The sequence below is a fragment of the Lipotes vexillifer genome, unplaced genomic scaffold (genome assembly GCF_000442215.2).
Source record: "Lipotes vexillifer unplaced genomic scaffold, Lipotes_vexillifer_v1.1 scaffold311, whole genome shotgun sequence".
In the NCBI taxonomy this organism is placed as follows: domain Eukaryota; kingdom Metazoa; phylum Chordata; class Mammalia; order Artiodactyla; family Lipotidae; genus Lipotes; species Lipotes vexillifer.
The window spans coordinates 7,223,775-7,233,117 of NW_006791012.1; positions in this window are offsets into that span (position 1 = coordinate 7,223,775).

The following is a 9,343-nucleotide window of genomic DNA, read 5'->3' on the forward strand; positions in this document are numbered from 1 at the left end:
ACAAAGCTTCTCTAATAGGATACAAACTAGGCTTCTGTAGCAAGAGACTCTCCCCATCCCCATCCCCATCCCCCACCCCCCATCCCCCAAAGTGGCTTAAACCAGTTGGAAGTTTCTTTCTTTCTCACTAGTGGTTTAGGACCAGTGGAAGCTGGGTGTGTGGGGCTTTCAGATTTTATGTTGTTGCTCTGCCATTTCTGAGATGCTACCCTCATCTGCTTTGTCAAAGATGACTCACAACCACTTCCCTATTCTTACCTGCAGGAAGAGGGAAAGATAAAAGGCAGGTGTGCTTCTCTTCTTTCAAGGGCATGACTCAGAAATTGAGACATCACTGCTATGCTCACCTCAGTGGCCATAACTTAGTCACACACTCCCAGATAAAATATAGAGGAGGGAGTTGTTAATAAAGGAAGACGAATAGAATGGACATTTGGAGAATAACTTACAAGCCCTGGCTCACTGCCACGTCCCTGAGCCTGCTTCTCCTCTTGTTCCCCTCATGGCTTCCCTCTGTAGGCCTGTGGGCAACATCACCTATCATCCAAGGGCTGGATGTTCTATTCATCTGTGCTCCACCCTGCCCTTGTCTCCAGAGCTCTACCCCACATAGCTCAAGGGGGCACCGTCCATGGTGCTGTCTACACTTCACAACAAGTTGTACAATAAGGCAACCTTGCTTATCCCTCACAGTTGACAGCCTATCAAGTCTACCTTCAGTGTTTTTCTTGAGTCATTTTTTTCTTTATTCCATCCCACCCTATTTTGCTCTGGGTCTTCACCTTTTACTGCATGGCTCTTTACAATGTCTTTGCTAATGGTCTCTCTGCCCCCACTGGTTCCTTTCCTCTCCAATCTATGTTCCACGGCCTCCATGGCAATCTTTCTAACAAAACCATTATATAATAGCTCTGCTTTACATTCTTCAGTGACTCCCTGCCTGCATCCTGTGCAGCAGCCACTCTCTGGGGCTCTCCAACACATCTGTACCTCTGCACTTTCAAGACCCTCTGCCTTTCCCCTCTCGCCTCCTTCACCAAGACTTTGCTCTAATATTTTCCTCTGCAAAACTTTCTTTGATGTCTCCTTCACCTCTCAGAGAGTCACTCTTCCCTCTACCAGTACATTATATCATAGCATTATAATCACATCACACATTTTAATAGCTCTGAAATCAGAGAGCATCTTCAATTGGCAGTGCCCTTGACCTCTATTGAAGTCAAGTTCTCCCAGAGAGGACTACCCAGTCAACCAAGGCAGTACCGACCAGAGACTCTGGTAGACAGCCTCTAGGATGACCATCAACAACCTCTGCTTCTTGGCCTTCATGTCCTTGTGTATCTCCTTCCCTTGAGTGTGGGCTGGACCTAGCGACTTGTTTCCAATGAATAGAGTACAGCCGAAGTCATGGCATGTCATTTCCAGGATAAGGTTGCCAAAACCCTGCTCATCTTCTTGTTCATTCTGGCTGCCTGTCTCTGAGAACTTGCTAGAGAAAGCCAGCAAGTTTATACATTAGTAAAGTTTTTCAAGTGTATCATAGAGTAAATTCCAGGCAGTGGGATTGCTAGCTCAAAAGGTGCTTAATATTGACAGAAACTACCCAGTTATCTTCCAGAGAGACTTACCAACTTATACACCTATTTATGCTTTTCCCCATCCCTTTATCAGTGTTATCCATCTTTCTAATATTTGATAGCTTGATAGATTAAAAAATTCACACCTTATTGTTTTGATTTGAATTTAATTATGAAATCAGGATGAGCATTTAAAATTTTTGGCCATTTATTTTTCTGCCTATACATATTATCTTTGCCTATTTAATTTTATTTATTTTTGGCCATGCAACACAGCTTGCAGGGTCTTAATTCCCTGACCAGGGATTGAAACTGGACCCTGGCAGTGAAAGCACCGAGTCCTAACCACTGGAATGCCAGGGAACTCCCCTCTTTGCCCATTTTAAAATTAAGTAATTTATATTTTTCTTATTCCTTTGGGTGAAATAATTCTTATGCCCCTGAGTGCTCTTAATAATTTCATTATAAATATGGAAATCATCCTTTTGTCATAAGTATTCTTAAAAATAGGCTTTCCCACAGAACTAGAACAAAAAATTTAAAAATGTGTATGGAAACACAAAAGACCCCAAATAGCCAAAGCAATTCTGAGAAAGAAAAACAGAGCTGGAGGAATCAGGCTCCCTGACTTCAGACTATACTACAAAGCTACAGTAAACAAAACAGTATGGTACTGGCACAAAAACAAAAATGTAGATCAATGCAACAGGATAGAAAGCCCAGAAATAAACCCATGCATCTATGGTCAATTAATCTATAGCAAAGGAGACAAGAATATACAATGGAGAAAATGCAGTCTCTTCAATAAGTGGTGCTGGGAAAACTGGACAGCTACATGTAAAAGAATGAAATTAGAACACTCTCTAACACCATACACAAAAATAAACTCAAAATGGATTAAAAACCTACATGTAAGATTGGATACTATAAAACTATTAGAGGAAAACAAAGGCAAGACACTCTATGACATAAATCACAGCAAGAATCTGTTCAGATCCACCTCCTAGAGTAATGAAAATAAAAACAAAAATAAACAAATGGGACCTAATTAAACTTAAAAGCTTTTGAATAGCAAAGGAAACCATAAGCAAAAAAAAAAAACAACCCACAGAATGGGAGAAAATATTAGCAAACGAAGCAACAAACAGGAATTAATCTCCACAATATACCAACAGCCCATACAGCTCAATATCAAAAAAAAAAAATCCAATCAAAAAATGGGCAGAAAAAAAAAAAAAAGGGGCAGAAGATCCAAATAGACATTTCTCCAAAGACATACAGATGGCCAAAAAGCACATGAAAAGATGCTCAACATCACTAATTATTAGAGAAATACAAATCAAAACTACAGTAAGGTATCACCTCACATTGGTCAGAATGGCCATCATAAAAAGTCTACAAACAATAAATGCTGGAGAGGGTGTGGAGAAAAGGGAACCCTCCTACACTGTTGGTGGGAATGCAAATTGGTACAACCACTATGGAGGACTGTATGGAGGTTCCTTAAAAAACTAAAAATAGAACTACCATATGATCCAGCAATCCCACTCCTGAACACATATCTGGAAGAAACCATAATTCGAGAAGATACATGCACCCCTATGTTCATTGCAGCACTATTTACAATAGCCAAGACATGGAAGCCACCTAAATGTCCATCAACAGATGAATGGATAACGAAGATGTGGTACATATATACAATGCAGTATTACTCAGGCTTAAAAAAGAGTGAAATAATGCCATTTGCAGCAACATGGATGAACCTAGAGATTATCATGCTAAGTGAAGTCACACAAACATAAATATCATATGACATCACATATATGGAATCATAAAAGATGATACAGGGACTTCCCTGGTGGTCCAGTGATTAAGACTCTGCACTCCCAACGCAGGGGGCCCGGGTTCAATCCCTGATTGGGGAACTAGATCCCACATGCTGCAACTAAAATATCCTGCATGCCACAACAAAAGATCCTGCATGCCACAACTAAAGATCCCGCACACGGCAACAAAGATCCCGCGTGCCGCAACTAAGACCTGGCGCCAAATAAATAAATATTTAAAAAAATTAAAAGATGATACAAATGAATTTACTTACAAAACAGAAACAGACTCAAGACTTTGAAAACGAACTTATGGTTACCAAAGGGGAAAGGTGGAGGGGAGGGATAAATTAGGAGTTTGGGATTAACATATACACACCACTATATATAAAATAGATAATCAACAAGGGCCTACTGTATGGCACAGGAAACTCTACTTGATATTCTGTAATAACCTACATGGGAAAAAATCTGAAAAAGAATGGATATATGTATATGTATAGCTGAATCACTTTGTTCTACACTTGAAACTAACACAACATTGTAAATCAACTATACTCCAACATAAAATAAAAATTTTTAAATTTTATTAAAAAATAGGCTTTTCCAGCATAATAATCACCAAAATCAATGGTGCTGGAGCCAAGGATATGTGGTCCTGTGTTTGGTGGAATAGTGACATACACTGGGATTGATAAAATTCATAAATGAATGGAGCATAATGGGAACCAGGTTTCTCACTACTGGAGAAGGAAACTGTGGAGCAGGTGAAGCTAGAGTAGACCTTGCTGGATCGGAATTGGAAGTATTGGTATAAGCTCATGATCTTTCGTAAGGATAGATAGCTATAGATATTGATATTGTGGTGGTTTTAAAGTAGGTCCAGGGCTTCCCTGGTGGCTCAGTGGTTAAGAATCCGCCTGCCAATGGAGGGAACACAGGTTCAAGCCCTGGTCCAGCAAGAGCTCACATGCTGGGTAGCAACTAAGCCCACGCACCACAATGACTGAGCCTGCACTCTAGAGCCCGTAAGCCACAACTACTGAAGACTGCGCACCTAGAGCCCGTGCTCTGCAACAAGAGAAGCCACCGCAGTGAGAAGCCCTCTCACCTCAACAAAGAGTATTCCCCGCTCACTGCAACTAGAGAAAGCCCTTGCACAGCAACAAAGACCCAACACAGTCAAAAATAAATTAAATAAATAAATAAAGTAGGTCCACATTTTGGTGGGTTTTTCTTTTATTCTCTTCCGTTCAAAGGTAGAGTATAATCTCCTTGCCCTTGAATGTGGGCTGAACTTCATGCCTAGGTGACCTCCAATACTAAGTCATGAAAAGGATACAGCATTCACCTTCTCTCTCTCTCTCTCTCTCTCTCTCTCTCTCTCTCTCTCTCTCTCTGCTTGACTTTGGAACCCAGTCACCAACTTGTGAGGAAGCCAGGGTCCCATGGACAGGCCATACACAGGTGTTCCAGTGACAGCTCCTGAGCTGACAGCCAGCAGCAACTGCCACATATGTGAATGAACAACCTTTGGATGATTGCAGCCCCAAGGACCCAAACATCATGGCGCAGAGAAAGTCATTCCCCACTGTACCCACTTTGAATTCCTGGCCTCATAAACCATGAGAGACAATACAGAATTATTAATTACTTAAGTCACTAAGTTTGAGGGTAATTTGTTATAGCACTAGACAATTAATACATATTATATATCTGCATATATGTGTATTATGTGTTTGTACATACATATATTTCCTACCTCTGTCCACTGAGAGAGTCTAGAAACAATGATAACTCAGGAGTAATGAGCATACCTAGTGTGCAGATCTCGTTTTCGGAATACCAGTCTCCCCGAAAGAAATAGCGGATTCAGGGTCTGGGGCAGAGAAAGTACAAGATGAGCTTGGAACATCCTGTATAGCAAAGTGCTTAAGTATGTCTAAAGGACCAAGAGCCAACTTGAAGGGGTCCCCACTGGCCGCATCTGGGAACATATGAGCATCCAAATAAATAATGATTGTAAAGGATTATAACCCACTGAATAAAACAGGAATCTAAAAGTTCATACTGATATATTGAAAGAATGAATGAATGAATAGGAGAGAAGGGAGAGCCTTCCTTTCAGTAGACTTCCAACTAATATTGTTTATTAATAAGTAAAAACTACTTATTAACCTGACAGGGGAGAAATCTGACAAACACCATCTCAACCTTGTGGTAAAAATTAAACTACATCAATACATATGACAGCACATGCCTCCTGATATGATGCACTGAGATCACAGGATCACCTATGGAATATTCCTGCCAAAGATACATGACCTGAACCTAATCGTGAAGAAACATCAGGCAGACTTCCCTGGTGGCACACTGGTTAGGAATCTGCCTGCCAATGCAGAGGACATGGGTTCAAGCCCTGGTCCGGGAAGATCCCACATGCCGGGGAACAACTAAGCCTGTGCTGAGCCTGCGCTCTAGAGCCCACGGGCCACAACTACTGATGCCCACGCCTAGAGCCCGAGCTCCGCAACAAGAGAAGCCACTGCAATGAGAAGCCCGCGCACCACAACGAAGAGTAGCCCCCACTCGCCGCAACTAGAGAAAGCCTGTGCGCAGCAATGAAGACCCTACACAGCCAAAAATAAATAAATACATACATACATACATTAAAAAAAAAAAAAAAAGAATCCGCCTGCCAAAGCAGGGGACACGGGTTCGATCCCTGGTCCGGGAAGATCCCAAATGCCGTGGAGCAACTAAGCCCCTGCGCCACAACTACTGCGCCTGCACTCTAGAGCCCGCGCTGAGCAGCGAGAGAAGCCACTGCAATGAGAAGCCTGCGCACCACACGAAGAGTAACCCCCGCTCACCGCAACTAGAGAAAGCCCACGCATGCAGCAATGAAGACCCAATGCAGCCAAAAACAAATACATTTATTTTAAAAAATAAAGTCTTTATAAAAAAGAAAGAAACATTGGGCAAACCCAACAATGAGGGACATGCTACAAAGTAACTGATCTGTAATCTTCAAAAGCGTCAAGGTCAGGGGCTTCCCTGGCGGCGCAGTGGTTGAGAGTCCGCCTGCCGATGCAGGGGATACGGGTTCGTGCCCCGGTCCGGGAGGATCCCACATGCCGCGGAGCGGCTAGGCCCGTGAGCCATGGCCGCTGAGCCTGCGCGTCCGGAGCCTGGGCTCCGCACGGAAGAAGCCACAACAGTGAGAGGCCCGCATACTGCAAAAAAAAAAAAAGTGTCAAGGTCAGAAAAGTCAAGGAAAGTCTGAGGAACTGGTCCAAATTGAAGAGACTAAAGAGACATACAGCTAAACAGAAAGCATTATCCTGAATTGGATCCTTGACGTATAAAGAATATAACTGGGACAACCAGCAAGTTTTGAATGAGGCCTGTCAATTAGGTGGCAATAGTGTAGCAACGTTAATTGATGGATGGCCTTGGTTATATGCATGTCCTAGTTTGTAGGAAATATGTGCTGATATGCTAAGGCTGACTGATATAGTGTATTTGCATCTTACACTCAAATGCTTTAAGCATGAATTTTATGGAGAGAGAGAATGATAAAACAAATGTGTTAAACTGTTAACTGGGGAGTCTGAGTGAAAGCATACAGTTCTTTGTACTATTCTTGCAACTTTTCTGTAAATTTGAAATGATTTAAATATAAAACTTTTTTTTAAAATAGGCTTTCCCAGTTTGTTGTTTGTCTTTTGACTTTATTTTTTCCTAAACAGAAGTTTTTATAAAAATACTCTAATTTACCAAGCTTTTCCCTTTTGGCTTTTGGGTGATATGTCTTGCTTGGGTAATCATTTGAAGAAGGTCCCTGAGTCCACAGCTAATTAAAGAGGAAAGGTGGTGAGTTTGATCCCACTCCTACAAGAGAAACACCAATGGGCATTGAGAAGGAAAGCTCAACTTTTAACTGGAGCCATAGCTTAGCAGATGGAAATGGGGAGTCCTACAGCTTTGCTGCCCTCTGGGTATCTTCAGTTGAATTTCTGGTGGACACCTCAAATTTGGCAGAGCTGTCCCTTCAACTAGTCACCTTTCTGGACATTCCTATCTCTGACAGTCAGATATCCAAACTCAGGAGTCACTTTTGTGTCCTCTCATTTTTCCCATATCTAGCCAGAAATTGGCATTCTTTACTCCTGGTGTTCTGCCACCTCCCTATTCCAAACCCTCATCCTTCAACCCTGAATTGTCACTAGAGTAATCTGCATTCATCTCCAAGTTGCTGCTCATCAATAACCTAATCCCGTAGAAGAGTTCTCAGGGACACGCCCCCCTTAACTGCCTTAAATTGTTTATTATACACAGTGTTACCTTAAACCTTGTAGAAACAAAAAACTGGACATCAACCCATTCTTAGAGCTCTCATTCAATTCTAAACTCAAAACAAATTTACAAATAAAATACAAACAAAAGTATAAAACTAATAAAATTCAAATTAACATTTAGTTAATTTGATTTACCCCATAGTTGTGGCACCACTGATTGGCTCTTCTGGAATTCCATGTGCCTGTACTATCATGGGCACTGATGGCCAATTTTCCCACTATTTTCTTCTACTGGAAGTTTTACAAAACCTCAGCTAGTACAGTCAGTCACCGGGAAATTGGCCTTCACTTTGACATAGATGCATCATTTATGGATTCATTCCTTCTCTACTCTTTGCTTGTTAGTTTATGACAAAGTAATTTGGTTTTATAAATATGGACTCAGATACAGGCAATGAAACCATGACATCATATGGGAATACTCAGCTATAAATGGTCATCTAGCTATGTCTGAAATTTCTTAGAATTTTAAATATTCAGAGCAACATTATTCACAATAGACAAAAGGTGAAGCAATACAAGTGTCCATCAAAAGATAAATGAATAAAAAAATGAATAAAAATGTGGGATATGCATGCAAATGGAATATTATTCAGGCAATAAAAGGAAGGAAACTCTGACACATGGATAAACCTTGAGGACATTATGCTGGGTGAAAGAAGCTGGTCACAAAAGGACAAATACTGTGATTCCACTTGTATGGGTACTTAGTCAAATTCGTAGAGATAGAAAGTACATTGGTGGTTACCAGGGGCTGGGGTGGTGGGGAATGAGGAGTTCATGTTTAACGGGTACAGAGTTAGAGTTTTGCAACATGAAGAGTTCTGTGGATGGATGTGATAGCTATACAATGTGATTGTACTTAATATTACTTAACTGTGCACTTAAGATAGTTAAGATGGTAAATTTTCTGTGTATTACGGACAAAGGATTAATCTCCAAAATATATAAACAGCTCATGCAGCTCAATATTAAAAAAACAAACAACCCAATCCAAAAATGGGCAGAAGACCTAAATAGACATTTCTCCAAAGAAGACATACAGATGGACAAAAAGCACATGAAAAGCTGCTCAATATCACTAATTATTAGAAAATGCAAATCAAAACTACAATGAGGTATCACCTCACACCAGTTAGAATGGGCATCATCAGAAAATCTGCAAACAATACATGCTGGAGAGGGTGTGGAGAAAAGGGAACCCTCTTGCACTGTTGGTGGGAATGTAAACTGATACAGCCACTATGGAGAACAGTATGCAGGTTCCTTAAAAAACTAAAAATAGAATTACCATATGACCCAGCAATCCTACTACTGGGCATATACTCAGAGAAAACCATAACTCAAAAAGATACATGTACCCCAATGTTCATTGCAGCACTATTTACAACACCAAGGTCATGGAAGCAACCTAAATGCCCATCGACAGATGAATGGATAAAGAAGATGTGGCACATATATACAATGGAGTATTACTCAGCCATAAAAAGGAACGGAGGGCTTCCCTGGTGGCGCAGTGGTTGAGAGCCCGCCTGCTGATGCAGGGGACACAGGTTCGTGCCCCAGTCCGGGAGGATCC